Source organism: Cupressus sempervirens, chromosome 3, assembly GCF_028749045.1.
Source record: "Cupressus sempervirens isolate cs-2001-9-10 chromosome 3, ASM2874904v1, whole genome shotgun sequence".
In the NCBI taxonomy this organism is placed as follows: domain Eukaryota; kingdom Viridiplantae; phylum Streptophyta; class Pinopsida; order Cupressales; family Cupressaceae; genus Cupressus; species Cupressus sempervirens.
The window spans coordinates 1,124,069,217-1,124,085,748 of record NC_143120.1 but is presented as its reverse complement, the minus strand read 5'-3'; the positions used below and the strand labels follow the sequence as shown (position 1 = coordinate 1,124,085,748).

Sequence of the window (16,532 nt, the reverse complement as noted above, 5' to 3'; positions counted from 1 at the left end):
TTATAACCTCATTTCAAAGGCCATCTAGGGCCTCTAAGGCCTTCAAAACTGAACCCAGAATTTTTATGCCAAATTTTCACACCACAAATCTACAATAACTTCATGAATACTCATGATATGGTACTGAGCCTCAACTAGCAAGCTGATATATCCAAGATGAACCTCCACCTCTAAAACTAAGACATTCTAAGCTCATATGACCAACTTACTAAGTAGCAAGCCTCCACAAACAACAACTCTACATTAAGACAACCATTATTCAAGAAAGAAAAAAATAATTCTTTGGTTGATGCAAGATTGCTCTTACACCTAGAATGCTCCTACATCACACTCATAAAGTAGATTTCAAGCACATTCATTCTCAAAGGTTTTGGCTTCACTTTGATTTCCTTTATAGGGTTATGCTCTATTAGGTTTAGATGAGATTTGAGATGCCTGAGTGCCTGCATGGGAATAAAATTGGGCAAGAAACAAACTGGCATTGAAAAAATGTCAGCTACCAAGTGCAGCCCATTTGTTTGGAGATTTGATGAGAGCCTAAGGCATAAACAATTCAAGAAGGCAAGAAAAGCCTGGTACGCCCTTAAGCCACTAGTTAAGCAACACATCATTGATACGGGCATTGCTTATATGAAAGCTTAGGTAGGGTGGATTACAAATAGTGAGGAATGTTTGGTTGAGTTGAGGACAGCTAGGGAAAAAGAAAATAATGGCGAAGAAGACTAACCCAAAGCCAAAATCGATGCTATGCTTAGAGCAAGGATCCGGTTTCTCCCACGTGCCCTCAGGAGACGCAAGGTTTTGCTTCCTCTTTCCATTTATACTCTGGTGTTTTGTTTTATGTAGGTTGATGTCTCTCTATTGTTTTTTGTTATGTTTCACAGAAATTGTCAAATTCTCTAGTATTTGGGATGAAAAAGAATGCAGAGTTGGTTTTTTGAATTCACTTTTTAGGGCAGTAGGTGAAATTTTCAAAAAAATTTACAAATGGATAGAGGGGCAGCAGAATGCCACAATGAATAATCAAGAATTGCAAGGGTTCCCCTTCATTATGGCAATGGTAAATGGAAAAGTGGTGACCAGAAAGAAAAGACAGAATGATGCCAATCAATGGTCACTAGTTTTGGTTCTATTTCTGTTACAGCATAATTTTTGGAAAACTTTTTTAATGTCATTTTTTCTCTTGCTTGTGTCTTGAAGTGTTAATGCTTCACTGAACACTTCTTCTGGTTCCCGCAGTAAATTTGAATTTATTTAATTTTGGGAAACCTCTACAATGACAATGGCAGCTCTCTGTAACTGAGATGCAATGATGGTTAGAGGTTATGGTTTTTCCGGATGGAGGATTCAGCAAATTCACCTCATCCTAAAATTTTCAAGTGTATGTCGATGTACTTTCTTTATGTAATGTTCTGACTTCATCAATAAAAACAGTCTTATTACCAAGAAAAAAAATGCTAGACCATAGTTATGTGGGAAATATTTAAATTAAATGGTCCTCTTTATTTTATGATACTTTGGAGAGTTAGAAAAAATGTTTGGGAACTTAAGTTCAAGGGAGATCATATGACATGACATGAAAATATCATAGAAAAAAAAATCGCAATAAAACAGGGGTCAGAAAAATAGCCGCAAGAAAATAAGTGAGAAAAAGCAAAAATACGAAAATTATATGAAATGGTAAAAAGGTGATTTTGTTGTCTCCCACATTGTCAAGATGAGTGGTTGAGTGCTTAAAATGCATCATTAAAGAGATAGAAGAGCTCTCATTCAGCATGCTTGGATAATGGAGACACGGAAAGATTTGAATCATTCAATCAAGTTTCAATGTAAAACTCAAAAGATTACATTTACAGTCATTTCTATTGCATTTCTTAGGCAAGGGTTTGATTTGGTATTGGGCTGGAAGTGCTTAGTTGCTTTGAGTTATTGTGATGAGGAGATATCTTGCTCTCCATTTCATTTCTGGGCGATACTATTGAACAAATTTTAAGGTTGTGTTGGAGTTTGCTGGCCCATTTTCATAAACTTTGTCTGTACCATATCTGAAATTGTGCGTGGGCACTGGAAATTACTGCAAAGCATTATAACAGTCAAAATTTTATTAGCTGCAATCAGTATCAACCTGGAAATCGCTAGCAGCCAGCCTTACTGATCTGAAACATTGTGGACAAGGTGTCGTACCACTGCATCTTGTGCTGTCATACATCTAGATTGGACGTGAGGCAGGTTTGGCTTGCATCTGGGCCTTGAAATCTGTATTTGGATCTTATTTGCTACTGCTGGGTCTGCTACACCAATTGTTCCATTAGTCTTCTGTTGAGCTTGCATACGGGCAGAGTATTGGAATATATTAACTTTCTACATCTGTTTGTATCTCAGATTTATGTTATGAAATATAATACATATCGATTGCTTTGCTGATGACACTTCTTTGATTGGGGAGGGCCTCTTTAAGAGAAGCAAGAATAATGAGAGATGCCCTAGAATTATTAGGGAAAGTGTCAGGCCAATATATGAACTGGGGTATATCAAAGTTTTTTTTCTTCAACTCCCCAAGACAAAAACATAGAGAAATATGCAGAAACTCAAACATGAAAGTTGGTGCTATGTTGAGTAAATATTTGGGGGTTCTGTTGTTTCAAGGTGTAAATAAGGCCAAAATGTGGAAGGATCTTGTGGAGTCTCATTTGAAAAGAATGGAGGGATGGACGGGGCGATGGTTGACTTCTGCAAGGCGAATTCTTATGCTAAAGGTTGTAGTTTCTGCAATTCCAATTTTCTCCATGATGTGTTTGAAATTGCCTTAAAGGTTTTGAGGGCCATAGGACAAAGAATGTGTAAGTTATGTTGGAATGGAGCAAATGATGAGGACAGGATCCCTTTATTGGCATAAGAAAAAATTTGCAAAGAAAAGGACCAAGGTCATGTTAGTTTGAGCGATTGGCAGCTGATGAATGAGACCCTAGGAGCAAAATTAATTTGGAGTATCTACAAGTATCCGGCACAAAGTTATGGGTTAGGATCCGAAATGCAAAGTACATGGACTTGAATAAGAATTGGAGAATTCTCACAATAAGGAATCACCCAAAAGGATCCACAATTTGGAATTTCATTTTATCGTGCAGACATGTCATCACAGATATATCATGGAAAATTGGTAATGTATTGTCAACTAGCTTCTAGGATGATTCTTGGAATGGTTTCCCTACCCTCTTAGAGAGATAGGATCTTTGAGAAATGGATATGTTAGGAAAAGTGGAGAACAAGAGTAGTAGATTATGTGCAAATCGGATGTGGTGTCTCAGGAAGGGAGTGGGTGTGGAAGGACTATGATGTGGAGGTTTTGACTCAATAGCAAAGGGTGACTTTGAAGAATATTTTCAGCCAATGAAAGATATTTTTAACAGAGGAAGAGGACAAGATAGTGCAGTGAGCAGCATCATCACAGAATTCTTCAATTAAGGTGGGTTATTGGATGCTGGATCTCCAAGGTGTAGGTAGGCTTAAAGAAAAACATCTATGTTGGCATAATGACAGTTTTCCAAAGGCAAGGACCTTTGTGTGATTGGCAGTAAAGGGCAGGATTTTAGTGGGGGGGAGAAGAAAGCATTTGGCTTTTACAGGACCCACAAGATGTGTAATGTGTGGGAAGCATGAGGAGAAAATGGACTACTTGTTGGTAGGATGTGAGGTTGCTAAGCAAGTTTGGGTGGATCTTCAAAGGAAATTGGGATGGCATGGACCATTACAAGATTTACTCAAAGAAGTATTTGAAGGGTGGTCGAGGCATTGTGGAAAGTCCATATTCTCTAGCATCTGGGAGGTAAGTCCTTCCATAGTAGTATGGAAGATATGGAAAGAGCAAAACCATCGGATCATCCAAGAGAAATTTGAACCTATAAATAGATTAAAGTGGAGGGTTGATCATTTCATAGAAGAGGTAATGAGTGCAACTGCCTACAAGAAGCTTAATCAAAAAATATTGTTTACAAATAAGGATAGTAATATTCAAAGGATGTGGTCAGGCATAAGAATCAGATCAGGCCAAGGGGGTTTGGCTACAGGGAATTGTCGTAGGAAGAGAGAGGAAGTGGCAGGACTGAATCAATCACTCCCACTGTCTGCCATTCCTTTCTGGGTAGGCAACTAGAGTAGATCTTTCTGGGGATAAAACTAGGAAGGAAATCAATGGGAGACACTAGATGAAGGATGCGTGAAGTTTAACTTTGATGGGACAGCACAGGGTAATCTAGGGCTTTCAAGAGCAAGGGTGATTGCTCATGATGATAAAAGCAATGCGGTGGCTACCTTGGTAAAGAAGCTTGAGGAGGGAACAAATAACGTTGTCAAGGCAAAGGCTGCATTGTTACTTGTGGGATTGGCTAGGAGTTTAGGTAGCAGAAATTTTCACCTAGAAGTTGATTCTTTAATTATCATTCAGGCAATCCAAAATAAGGCAATAGAGGCTTGGCATCTACAAAATTACATTTGGTTGATATGTAGAGATTTGGAGCAAACTGGAAACTTTAAAATCAGTCACATAAAATGAGAAGCAAATAAGGAGGCGGATGATTTGTCAAAATGGGCTTTAAACTTCGAGGAAGTGAGTGAATTTAACTTTGAATCATTTGATTGTTTGGGTCCTCTTATCGACTAGTTTTATGAATCTCTTCAGAAAGGTGGTGGTAGGTAGGTAGGTATTAAGAGAAATAAGGGATGAAGTAATAGTTCTTAAAATGGTGGTGTTAATGGTTAAAATTGGTCCTTTTAAAGAAAGGTGGCAAAGGATTTAATACAAGTCGTCCTTCAGCCATGTAATTATGATGATGATGAAAGAACTGAGAAAGTACAGTAAGATTTTTTTGCGATTATAAAAAGTATTTGGAAATGGATGCAAATGTGTCAGAAAAGGCTTGTTTGAAGGATGGAATGGGAAGGCATGTAAGGCATGGACGAGTTTAACTTTTTAACGAAACAGTGGTTGCAGATGTTCTATGGTTTGGGGTTTTCTTAGGATGAGTCGTGTTGAAGTGCGAGTGTTTCTAGTGTTAAGTGATGGAGGAAACAGAAAAAAGCTTTGTTTGGGCCTGTGGAGCACAATAATATTAGAATATTATAATGTTTCTTTAAGGGTCATCTTAGTATTTAGTTTATTAGGTAGTTTCTATTTTCATCTTTAGTTCACATTTGTTTCATTTAGAAACATTGTCTTCGTAGATCTATGTAAGGAGCTTTCATCTCCTTTGTTTGATACAACAACAACAACAACATTGATTTACAACGGGATTTCATAAAATTTGGAGATTTTTTAAAGGAAAATTCAACCCTTTTTTGATTTGGATTTTTTTCTAAAAATTTGTTTTTCGACTATTATAATAAAAACCATTAGAGGTATTTTATGAAACTTTTGTGGTTCGTCTTTGACGATTTTTGCGAAAAAATTCAAGCCTGGTTAAGGGTTTTGATCCTGCTGTTTTTTGGTTGCAGCAAGTCCTTGATTTTTTAGGGTTGCATCTACTTGCATGTTGGTTGCATGCACTAGTTTGCCATGCGACGTGTCATGTTTTGCCACCCTTAAAAATGTCTGATTGGATGGGTCTTCACAATTTTTTGCCTTGAAAAAATTTTGATTCAGTAATTTTCAAAGTTGTGTGGGATTCCTTTATGGGTTTATAATTTTTTCCTCAAAAATTATCTAGTGGATTTTATCATTTTTCCTAAAAAAAGAAGCTTTATATTGTCTACTTTTGATTGATTTTTCACCTCAAAATTCATGTTGGGTTTTGATCAATTTTAATTCAAAATTGAGTTTGTTTTTCCTATTTTTCTCCTAAAAATTGCACTTTTTTGCAATTTGTTTTCGGGCATCATGCTCATCAGCAAAGTTTGGAGGATTCAACAATTTTTCCTCAAAATCGTGCTAGTTGTTCTCAATGTTTATCTTTGTCTCTAGGGAAGAGCAGCTCCATTATACAACATCGGGTTGGATATTGTATGGAAGACTCATCTCAATGGCAGAATCAGTGATAGGCTCCTGTCTCTTCTAGCAAAGCATTCTGAAAAGGGAGCGCCATTCAAGAACTTGAACCCAAAGCGCAGACATGGGAGGAGAGAAATAAATGGCATGTCATGCTAGTGCAAATAAAAGATGTATAGAAATTTGGTGTTGCAAAATTCTTTTAAAAAAAAGGCAGTGAAGGACTTCGATGATAAAATATTGTATGTGGCCAAGGAAAATACAAAATGGAGGAATTCAATTATCAAGGAAAGGCCATGAAGAATCAATTAAGCTTCTTAAAGATCTTAAAGAGCTCAGAACAATGATGCAAAAGGATTTGAAATGCATAAATGTGTAGCGTCTGAAAGAGGATGAACAAGTTGTCAAAGAAGCCACAGATATGGTAAATTTGTTTAAAGAGGAGATATATATGATCAAAGAATCTATGTTCGTTACTACATCTGATTTCACTAAGGTCACCCGCATTGAATCCATGCTAGGCGTTTGCACAGACCATCTTGAGGAGCACAAAGAGAAAGTCAAACAGGTGACCCTAGGCAAGAAAGTGTGGAAACATCGTATATTGCATATTAGCCTCCCCCACTACTAAGTCCTTCCTGACTTCTCCAATGCATACATGGAATAGCGGAGCGTGTGTGACGCTGGGAATCCCTAAGTTCGTGGAGTTGTTTTTGTTGAGATAATGGGTGTTGCACACATTGCATAATATTGTTATATTTTATTATTTTATTTTATCATATAATGTTCTACTTAGATGGATGTGCAACATGTAAAGATTCCCATGGAATATTCTTGATGAGTTATATTGTAACATTGTGATAATATTTCATGTAATTATTTAATATTGGGGGAAAAGAATTAAATGCCCAATATTAAATGTGGGGTCAGTGGGTTAGGTAGCACATGGTTTTAGCACATGGTTTATGTAATAACACGTGGTGGTTTTGTGGGACTTGCTACTATATAAGCAGCCACAAGGATAGTTGTTGTATAGAGAGTGACAAGGAGAAGACAAAAGGCAAGAGTCGAGCGGGACAAGGCTTGACAGGTTAGCCAAGGGAGCATTTGTGAAAGTTGGAAGCATGGCATGGGATGTGTGGATTCATGCTTGTTCACATAGTTTGCTCGGTTGTGGCTATGGCCATGAAGGCTTTCATGGTTGTATGGCAATGGTTATTTTGCTGAATAATACATGGTGATGGATGCTTTTGGAGACTGGGTTTTTCCCTCAATGAGGGTTTCCCAGGGTATATCTTGTGTCACATTTTGTGGGTATGTTGTCTATTCTTTTGCATGTGGATTTTTAATTTTGTGTTTATTTCAGATCTATTATGGGTTATGTGGAAACGGTGGTTATATTCTTTCTTGCCAAGTTTCTTTACAAGTGGTATTAGAGCTATGGTTTTATTATTGTAACCCTAGATTGAATCCATGGGAATGCATGAGAGGATAAAAGAAAAGGGCAAGATATATGAATGATTTATTGCAGATTTGAGGGTTTTGGGTTTTGCTATTATGATGGGATGTTAAAAGATTTGGGCATGTGAAATTGTTGGACAAAAAGATTTTTTTTTATTTTTTTTTCGGATGTTTCATTTAAATGAGGGCTTTGGGGAGTAGCTTGCAGAAATGACCTCCTGTGTAAAAACAAACCTCACCACTGGATCCGGGTCGACATTTCCATAAATTTTGATATATAATATGCCCTAGTTTGGCCATGTTCAGAGGAAATGAAAGAGTTTTTTAGTTTCAACCCATGATGGCCGTCAAATTTAATCCCGTCGAAATTTTCGTCACTGAAAAAATGAAAAATGAAAAATCGTACTGAAAATGGTAAAAAGACTGTCTTAGTAAAACAGCCATAACTTTCTCTCAGAATATCGGATTTCAAAGTTCTTGCAGGCGTTGGAAAGCTAATTCAGAGCACTACAACATGGTGTAGGTTTGGTTCTATGATTTTGAGATTTTGTTAGGTTTTAAAAGCCCTAAAGTCAGATATTGTTTATTTTGAGCACAGATTAGGGCATAACTTGGGCATACGGAGTCGGATTTTGGACTTCGAGTAGTCAACGGAAAGCTCTACACATTGGTTCAGATTTGGTGCAGGTTTGGCATGATTTGTTTGTTGATATATTGATCTGAACAGTTTATAGGTATATTTTGACTATGGTAACATTGTGAGTTTATGGCATTGGAGATTTAAGATTTGATGTCATTGTATACTCGGTTCATATTTCAGTTTGGTCTCATGATGATATGGTTATCAGTGTTTGGATTTGGATATGTGTGAGACTTGTTGGATCTACAAGTTGTGCAGTTTCGTAAGCGGCCTATACTTACAGGTTGCATATATAGCTTGGTTATGGGTTGTCTTTGCCCATTGATCTTTCATTATTGATGCATATTCAGATTGGTGGCTTGGATTTGGGTTGTCTATGCCCTAAGTCACATGATTTACTATTTTCTTCATATAGAAAGGATGAGATGTTACCAGGTATAGTTATGGTGGAGAATTGTAGTTGACTATTTTATGCTGACAAGTTGGACACTTTGAGAGACAGATGCTCGGTTCATGGATGTGATCATGGTGCCATGGATTTTGGCATGACATGATTGGATATAAAGGTACATCCTTGATGTTTATTAGCTTGGATTTCTGATTCAGTTATGGTGTTATATCTTCTTGGTTGAGGATCATGGTTATTTGGTTTCTTTTAAGGAGCTCATGATGTGCACTTTTGAGTTTTTTGATGGTTTAATGTCTTGGTTGATTCTCATGGTTAGAGGATAGATTTTTTCATCATTATGTCATGGATAGCTTGGATACATGGTTTAGTGAGAGCTTGTGACAGTGATAGGGTGACAGTGCAGGATTAGTTCTCCTGGTTTGGTTTGGATCTTCAAGTAGGAGATGGATTTTATGATGCCATAGGTGACTTGGTACCACGGTTGAGTGGAAGTTGTTGGCATTGATATATTTATTGAGTATTTGCAGATGTTGGAGGTTTGTCTTAGATCCTGTTGCTATAGAAGCGTCTTTGACATTTGCATGGTGCACTTGGTTATCTTCATAGTGTGTGAAGATGGTTAGATCTTGAATACTCATGGAGTTCTTGTAGTTATCTTCATGGTATGTGGAGATGGTTTTCTTCATGGTGTGTGGAGATGATTGCATCTTGAGGACTCACAGGGTTCTTGGCAAAGGTGTGGTTTATGCTTTTATTTGGCATGTTATCCTTGGTATGAGGATGGTTTCATTATTATGTAAAGGTATACTCTTGATACGCGTTTAGAGTTATGACATGTTATAGTATGTTCATATGGAGCATGTTATATCTTTAGTTGAGATGGTAAGATCATGTTGTCATGTTTATGTTCCTGAGGCCATGGTTGGAACTTGGACATTGATCTTGGTTTAGTTTCTTGGTATTGAGTACACTGATCATAAGCTAGATACTTCATGATATTGCTATGTTGCAATTGGAGTTGGCATGGATTGATTGGTTACAGGTGCTCATGGATACTTAGAGACAGTGGTGATGCTGTTTTTCTCTTGGATTAGAGAAGTATTTGTTGGGATGGTTGATGGTTTCAGCAGGAAGTCCGAGGGGCAATCACCTGATATGGACTTGAGAGGAGATTGTTCTTAGATGAGTCTTGGTTGGAGACTTGGGTATCTTGATGAGCATTCTCATTCCCCACTCTTGGTCTACTCAGCGGTTTGCTACCTGAGAGGTATAGCCCATTCTTTCTCTCAGTTGCATTATATTTATGCTTGTCTTTCATGGATATGGATCTTGAGCTATGGTACATGAGTTAGTTCTGGAGGGTTCATTTGAGAGATGATTTAGTATTGGTTATCTCCATGTGCATATGTTGTTATGCTGGTTGAGTTTGGGAGATGGTTTTATATTGGGCATTTTCCTTGGATTAGGAATGGTTATTCCTTGGTTTAGGAATGGTTTATTGAGTTTGATCTTCTTGTGAGAGGCTTACGTCCATGATTAGTTATATGGTATGGTTTGGGTGTTGTTGAGGCTTCTTGTTGGGGTTTTATGGAGGAGATCATACTTGCACAGTTTACATCTAGAGGTGTGTGTAGAAGGACATGATACAGGTTATGATTTGCATGGTTTCTCTAGTCTTGGTTATCTTCTTGGATGTTGGGTTTTGCTTACACTGGATTTGAGATTGGTTGGAGATTGTGATCACTAGTTTGTGCTCATGTATGACGTGTGAGAGATGACATGGTTATTACTTTATCTCTTTCCTCTGTTGGTTGTGGAGAATTTGGGAGACTATTGGAGACTTGTTATGAGAGTTGTTCTTGCAGGATATCAGTTTATGTGGATGTCTTTGAGACTACATGGATTCACTTCTTTGAGATGTGTTGAGTGGATTGGTTATAGATTTGACATTATCTTTTGCAGTGGGAGCTTCTTGGTATATATGTGGCAGGTATTGCTCTTGAGGCTTGTGATTGCAGGTTGCAGATTGGATATGTCGGTGATATGAGATTCACTTGGCATACCTTTGAGGAATGGATAGTTGGATGGGTTTGGCATTTTGCTGTGGGTGCTATTTCAGCTATGGATATTTTGACAACTACGGATACATGTGATTACCTTTGGATCAGGTTATTTGTGCTTGGAATTTCAGTTGGTACAGGATTTTATGATATTCTAATGCGACAGGTTGGGTGGCTTTCTCTTTGGATGGCTTCTATGTATGTCCAGTGGCAGTGGCATAATAGGAGGTGAGATCATTCATGTTTGAGATGCTAGATACTTTGATTTTGTTGCGGGTACCAGGATGGAGCACTTGGTGTATTTTTGATCCATGATGGTGGATGTGCTGAGAGGGATTGTTCCCTTGTTCATTTATGTGGCTACGGATTGACCCTATGCAATGTATACAACAAGTGGGAGATTGTTGAGATAATGGGTGTTGCACACATTGCATAATATTGTTATATTTTATTATTTTATTTTATCATGTAATGTTCTACTTAGATGGATGTGCAACATGTAAAGATTCCCATGGAATATTCTTGATGAGTTATATAGTAACATTGTGATAATATTTCATGTAATTATTTAATATTGGGGGAAAAGAATTAAATGCCCAATATTAAATGTTGGGTCAGTGGGTTAAGTAGCACATGGTTTATGTAATACCACTTGGTGGTTTTGTGGGACTTGCTACTAAATAAGCAGCCACAAGGGTAGTTGTTGTATAGAGAGTGACAAGGAGAAGACAAAAGGCAAGAGTCGAGCGGGACAAGGGTTGACAGGTTAGCCAAGGGAGCATTTGTGAAGGTTGGAAGCATGGCATGGGATGTGTGGATTCATGCTTGTTCACATAGTTTGCTCGGTTGTGGCTATGGCCATGAAGGCTTCTATGGTTGTATGGCAATGGTTATTTTGCTGAATAATACATGGTGATGGATGCTTTTGGAGGCTGGGTTTTTCCCTCAATGAGGGTTTCCCAGGGTATATCTTGTGTCACATTTTGTGGGTATGTTGTCTATTCTCTTGCATGTGGATTTTTAATTCTATGTTTATTTTAGATCTATTATGGGTTATGTGGAAACGGTGGTTATATTTTTTCTTGCCAAGTTTCCTTACAGTTTTTTTTTTTTCATTTTAGTTTCAAGTACTGTTACCAACTCTTGGTCGTTAGGCTTGTTTCAGTTACAAATTGTTTTTATGTTTTTCTTCAGTTTTCAGTTCTCCGATCGATTCCACTGAAGGGAATTCAAAGCGATTCAACCTGGTGGCTATAAATACAAAAATGTATGTAGGTGGAGGGAGTTTTGTTTATCTTTTCTCCATTAGGAGCTGGGTTAGCTTTGTTGTATGCAAAAATGTACGTAGGTTGAGGTATCTTTTTTTTTATCTTTTTTCCTTTAGAAGCTGCATTAGCCTTGTTGTTCTAAAATTATAATACAACAGACTTTCGGTAATTTATGGTTCAATGAAATTTCATCTGTGTGTGGAATAAGAAATATTATATAACTTTATCTGTAAATAAATCAGATGGCAATTTTTGTTGGAATAGTTATGTGATGGTGTATTTATCTCTTACATCTGAAGTTTAGTTTCTGAAGCATGCGAGTAAAGTTGAAGTAGTTAAGATATTTGGATACTCTAATTCCCCTTGTCCTGTGAGGCATGAGTGAGCCACCATCAGAGTTAGTTCATATACATCAATCTGTAAGTTAGTTTCATACGAATTTCCTATGTCTATGTGAGTTTGTGTTTATCTCAAGAATATTCATATTGTGTTGATAATTGAATGTTAAGCCTTTCTTTACTTTCAGGTTAAAAGTAAATCAGAAAATTAAGTTTATTTAGTATCTGTATACAGAGGCTAAACCCATTCTTGTTTACTGAACTGTTAGTTCAATTGGAATTTCCTCTGGGTAATTAGAGTCTATATATATATATATATATATATATATATATATATATATATATATATATATATATATATATATATATATATATATATATATATATATATATATATATATATATATATATATATATATATATATTCGGGTAGACCAATCTGTTAACTATTAGATTTTTGGCGACTCTACTGGGGCGGCAAATTAGCAGACTAGTTACAATGCAAAATGGTGCTACCCCATGAAAACGTCATACCTGTATCATAGCCTAACTTAGGTTTTTAGAACGAACAAAAAGATATCATCAGCCAATTGAACACCCTCGCCTGGCACTCTAGGAGTATAGAGGAATATCAAAGAGCTAGGAGACTGTTGGAGAGAGAGAGAGAGGAAGAAATTGCTGAAGAACTTAGGATTAATTTGCTTAGGCAGTTTCAAAGATAGAGGCAGCAATAGAAGCAAAGCCCTTTACATTAGTATATCCTTAAGACAAGCCTCTTTCAAGAAACAAACTGGATTCCTAACAGTATACCAAGGCTAGAAAATGTGAAGGGGTACTTGATCCACTCTTCCAAGAATTACAAAACTTGAACTTCTCCCATTATTCACACCTAGGAGAAGAGCATAGAGTAGGCCTCATAGCCCTCCTACTACTCTACCACTATCCTCTATTTGCCACGCCTTAACATTGCACGGTGTTTCTCTCCCAGCCATTATTAATCCTACCCCTCTAAATATTGTTTTACCCATGGCAGCGAATAACCCTTGGGGACCGGTTGTAGGACTGCTTGCTCTTGGAGCCAACTTGAACCCTCTACCCAAAGGTTCAAGAGAACATCTACCAAAATTCAAAGGTGATGGGAAAGTAACAACGGATGAACATCTGAATGCATTCAATATAGTGTGCGGTCAACTGGCCATACAAGATGAGGACGTAGCAGTAAGATTATTTATACAAACCTTAACCGAAGCCACTACAGATTGGTTTTATCATTTACCCAATGGAGCAATAACTAATTGGCAGGACTTGAGAACTAGGTTCGAAGCCAGGTTCAAGGTAGTTGAACGCGAACACTCCCTGTTGGCTCAATTAGCTCAATTAAAAAAGGAGGTTCCCGAATCCATGAGGGACTTTGTAGCAAAATTTGATAAAATTGTCCATAAAATCCCAGCTAATCAAAGGCCCTTTGATGATAATTTAAAATGTTTCTTTGTTAATGCTATGCCTGCTGAAATAAATTTCTTGATCAAAAGAGATAGAGTGCAAAATTTAGTAGCTGCTAAAAATCTAGCTACCGAATTGGAAGATGATCTGATTACTGCGGGGAAGTCGAAAAGAGAAGTTCAACGTCCAAAAATTCTCCCGCGACAACTTCATCAAATCCCATGGTTCAAAGGCTGGTAAATGACATGATAACTCTCAAAAGACAATTGCCTAAAGCTAATACGTCTTATCCCCAGCCATATCAAGATGTGCCAAGGAATTTCAATAGTAAAGTTGCGAGATTAGGAAATAAGAGCTTACAATTGCCTGCAGCACAACAGAGGTTGGCTATTGAAGCTCCCCCAACTAAAGGAAATGTGTGTTCCACTTAACGGATGACCACGATGGTAACTCTTGCCCGGAGATGGTACATCACACACAATTGCCTATTTCAAGAGAACCTATCAATGAACTCGGTTCAAGGGCAACCTAGCGACTCTGGAATCCACTTCCTGGAATACGAGTTAGATTCGAACAAGGGAGGTGATATATTGGTTACCCTTGAAGACCCTTCTTGTGCCATTCTTACAAGGAATCAGCATCAACTAAAACATCTAAACGCCTCTACTTCGGCAGAAGCATTAGGCAAAGGTAAAGGTAAAGAACCTTTGAACCAAACCGCAAAAAGTAGTTTGAAATAGCCAGAGATTCAATTACTAAAGCATTCAAGACCGGATACTTCCTTTGATATAGTCGAGTTTTGTAAGAACTCGAGAATTCAGATTTCCCCTATAGAGTATCTTAGACTAAATCCCAAGGAATTGGAGAAATTAGTCAGATACGTACAAGGAGAAGGTTCAAGGTTTCAAAATTTCAACACGCCATCGGTAAACTTAGAATCATCAAGAGAAAACGACGACCAGCCCCCAGGTTCATCTTTTACTTTTAGATCTGAGGCTTTAAGTAATGGGCCGATTGTACCACCCCCACCGGATCAGAAGCTTGAACCATTCCATATATCTCTGTTTATAAATGGATTCAAGCTCAATAACTGTATCATTGACTCCGGGGCTTTGGATAACATAATGCCTTATGCAGTCGCTAAAGCCTTGGGCTTGTCCTTTACAAAAGCCTTCGGGAAGTGTTACTCTATGGATTCAAAGCAAGTTCCCTTACTAGATCAAATTAAAGATGCTCAAGTTGCACTGGCAGTTCATCCTAATAAGAGACAGAAGCTCACCATTCTAGTTGCTGATATCCCTACCTGCTATGAGATGTTAAGCCGAAGTTTCTGCAAGGACTTGGGCAGAGAGATCAAAATGGATTGGTCGGAGGCATTTATTCCTGTTGGGAATTAGAGGTTCACTCTACAATCGGAACCAAAATCTAAATACACAGTTTTTCTTTCAGATAATCCTAAGTCACAAATTTTGTACCAAGAATGTGAATTTGGGAATTACTCACTCTCCTCAAAAGAGAGAAAAGAAGCGCCAAAGGATGCGATGAATTCAGTTGAAGGATTATGGACGATGGAGTTTGATGGAAGTTGTGCGTCTGCAAGTTCTGGAACTGGAGTTTTACTCATATCTCTGGAAGGTAAGAATCTCCACTTCTCATTCAAGCTTGAGTTTTAAAATATGAACAATACAGCGGAGTATGAAGCCTTACTACTCAGAATCGAGCAAGCCAAGAAAAGAGGCATCAAGTTATTGAGTGTTAAAGAGATGCTGAATTGATTGTCAACCAGGTGCGAAATCAGTTCTCTATCAAGAATGAAAGACTCAAACATTACAGGAACAAAGTCTGGGATGAAATCGAGTACTTTGACACTTTCTCAATTAGGGTCATCCCTTTCAACGGAAAAATCCCGTGCTAACTCATTGGCAATGTCAGCATCTTTATTACTGCCACATCTTGACTTTGATTCAGATGTATATAGTATTTAAATGGTGTATTGCCCTAATGTACCCAATAACTCAGAGTTCTAGTAGGTATTTGAGGATGATGAACATACCAATAATTTTTTGCAAAATGCCTCTATGTTTGCATCTACTTATTTCGAGGGATCTATTATCGATGCAACAAGTTCTCCCCTGACGAAGAAGGAAGCTTCAGAGAAGAAGTTGTACAATCAAAAGGGAATCGGATCCCAAAGGCCCTGGTAACTCTTGAAAACCTATTCGATAGAGATGATAGGTATGTTTAGGGTGATGTCCCTAAAAATTCTTGTGCTCTGGGAGAGTTTGAGAAAATAAATATAGGTGATGAGCATAAGCCAAGGATGGTGAATTTAGGGAAATGCTGCAATCCTAAAGAACCAGGCATGTTCATTCAGCTGCTTCAAAAATTCTCAGATGTGTTTGCCTGGTCGTACAAGGACATAAAGAACTTTAGGAATGGACAATTCCAACATCACATTCCTCTCAAACCTAGGATGAACTCCTTCTGGCAAAAGTTGACAAACTATAATCCCAAAGTGGCAGATGCGATCTTTAAAGAGGCAGATAAAATGTTGCAAGCAAAGATCATTTATCCAATACATCATTCCACTTGGGTGGCCAACATCATTCCAGTCCAAAAGAAAAATGGGGAGATAAGAATTTGTGTAGATTTTCAGAATCTGAATCAAGCAAGTTTAAAAGATAATGACACCTTGCCCCCTATGGACCATATTCTCAAGGCCGTTGCTGGTTCAGAAATGATGTCCATGCTAGACGGCTTCTCAAGATACAATCAGATAAGCGTGATGAAAGAAGACCAACACAAGATAGCTTTTACAATACCTTGGGGAACCTTCGCCTACAACCGTATGCCTTTCGGCCTGATAAATGCTAGAGCAACCGTTCAGAGAGCAATAAACCTCTCGTTTGGTCATCTAATTGGTACGATCATAG

The 16,532-nt window shown here is 37.8% G+C and overlaps 1 long non-coding RNA gene across 7 annotated transcripts in view; it reads left to right on the top strand.

The window, feature by feature from the left end:
- Positions 1–292: 292 nt before the first annotated feature.
- Positions 293–16,532, top strand: part of LOC149570761 (uncharacterized) — a 30,716-nt gene continuing 14,476 nt past the window's right edge. For 2 of the 7 annotated variants that reach the window (XR_016363024.1, XR_016363026.1), the window contains exon 1: positions 293–798. This is a non-coding gene — a long non-coding RNA (uncharacterized LOC149570761). Of the gene's footprint in view, positions 799–884; positions 1,456–16,532 lie in introns of those variants that run through there. The other 5 variants (XR_016363023.1, XR_016363022.1, XR_016363028.1 and 2 more) reach the window with 4 other exon arrangements.